At 39.5% G+C, this 2,243-nt stretch overlaps 1 protein-coding gene across 2 annotated transcripts in view; it reads right to left on the bottom strand.

The window, feature by feature from the left end:
• Cbfb (core-binding factor subunit beta) overlaps positions 1-2,243 on the bottom strand; it is a 49,986-nt gene that overhangs the window by 24,770 nt on the left and 22,973 nt on the right. The window lies entirely within an intron of this gene.

Here is a 2,243-nt window from a genome sequence, read left to right on the forward strand (position 1 = left end):
TAAGAACATGGCGCCAGATCTCAGTACAGATGGTTGTGAGCCACCATGTGGTTGCTGGGAATTGAACTCAGGACCTCTGGAAAGAGCATCCAGTTAAGATGGCTCTTAACCTCTGAGCCATCCTCCAGCCCCCACATATTAAATTTTTAAAAAATTTTTTTGAGAAAGGGTCTCACTATGTGGCTCTGGCTGTCCTGGAACTCCTTGTAAATCAGGCTGGCCTTGAATTCAGAGATTCTCCTGTCTCCGCCTCCTGAGTGCTGGAATTAAAGGTGTACATTACCACACCTGGCATGGAAAGTACAAATCTAAATCTTTCATTCATCTGTGATGTCAGAGATTAAAGCCAGGGTCCTGCACATGAGGCAAGCACTGTGTCATAGAGTCCTTACAATTTTTTGTTCCAGTTACAATTCTTCTAGAATGCTTTGAAAAGAAAATTTCATAGGATTTGTGAAAGGACTGGGAAGACAGCTCAGGTTTCTCCAGCATGTGCATGGCCCTGAGTTTTAGCCCTTATATATCCTTAGAGAGGGGAGAGGTGGAGATATGAAAACCTGTAAGGAAATTTTTTTTTTCCTATGAGACAGGGTTTCTCTGTTTAGCTCTGGCTGTTATGGAACTTGCTCTGTAGACCAGGCTGGACTAGAATTCACAGACATATGTCTACCTTTGTCTCCTGTGTGCTGGAATTAAAGGTGGGCGCCACTACCACTTGGCTAATTTGTTTGTTTGTTTGTTTGAGACAGGGTTTCTCTGTGTAGTCCTGGAACTTCTCTGTAGATTAAGCTGAACTTGAACTCATATGAGATCCTTCAGCCTCTGCCTCTCAAGTGTCAGCATTCATTCTTTATTAGCGAGAATGTGAACGCCCACAAAATTATTTTCGGTAAGATAGAGAGCTCTTTTAACACACTAATACCCGTATCTGCTTGTATATTAGGAAAATATCCAGAAGGAATACTTGGAGTTTGGTGGTGGTGGTGCATGCATTTAATCCCAGCACCTGGGAGGCAGAAGCAGGTAAATCTCAGTGAGTTCAAGGTGAGTTCCAGAACAACTAGGGCTGTTACACAGAGAAACCCTGTCTCAAAATACCAAACCAAATCAAACAAACAATACTTTGGGATGATGTAACACCTTAAGTCATTGAAAAATTTAAAATATGTAATATATTCTATGCATGAAGTTTAAAAAGGTATCAACAAATCCTACTTCAGATTTTCTAGATTCAAAACTATATATCTTATAAACCTTTAATACTATCAGAAAATCCCAACATCCCTACACGTTGAGGTGACTTGAACTTTTACAGATTTATATTTTCTTCTCTAAAAAATAAGTCAACCAAAGTTTTCAAGTAAATAAGTAACACTAGAGCAAAAGCCACTTTAAGCAGAATTTTCAAACTGAGATTTCAGTCACATTAATTCTCATATTGGCTGACTTTTCTCAAGAATAAGGATGCACACAGAAAGAATGGTTACTAATATTACTCAAGATAAATATTATATTATGACACAGATATGAACCGAGAGAAATTTATCATAGTTCCTACAGTCTTCACCGCCCTAATGTCAAGCTGCCATGGATCTCAGAATGACTGTGAACTCAGAATCATTCTACTTCCACTTTAAATGCTGAGACTACAGTCAGTCACCACACACACCAGGCATGGCTATACTTCCCAGCACTTTAGAGGCAAACACAGGTAAATCTTTGCGAGTTCAAGGCCAGCATGGTCTAGAATTCCAGGACAGTCAGGACTACACAGAAACCCCCTCTCAAAAATAGAACTTCTGAGTAGCCCAGGCTGGCCTTGAACTGATCCTGGCTATTTTAAAAAACTGCTTTTCTTTATATCTTCTCTACCTCACTTAACAAAGGCTTCTTAATGAAAATAAGCATAAATTTAAATAATTCACTGCCTTGAATAAGATACTTAAAATTCAGAGGAAGTGGAACTTCAGTGAATTTTCAAAACTCCAAATAACCAAACACATCTTCAAAACTGAGTTTTTCACCTACATATACAAAACAAGTCATCACTGGATCAGTCTAGTGTTTTATGAACAAAACTGGCATTTTTATTACTTACATGACATAAAGTGGTAGGAAAGTTTCTCATTTTAAAAGAAAAGCTGGCAGCTGGGGCGGTGGTGGCACACGCCTTTAATCCCAGCACTCGGGAGGCAGAGGCAGGTGGATCTCTGTGAGTTCGAGACCAGCCTGGTCTACAAGAG

This window comes from Microtus ochrogaster, chromosome 4, assembly GCF_000317375.1.
Source record: "Microtus ochrogaster isolate Prairie Vole_2 chromosome 4, MicOch1.0, whole genome shotgun sequence".
Lineage (NCBI taxonomy): Eukaryota > Metazoa > Chordata > Mammalia > Rodentia > Cricetidae > Microtus > Microtus ochrogaster.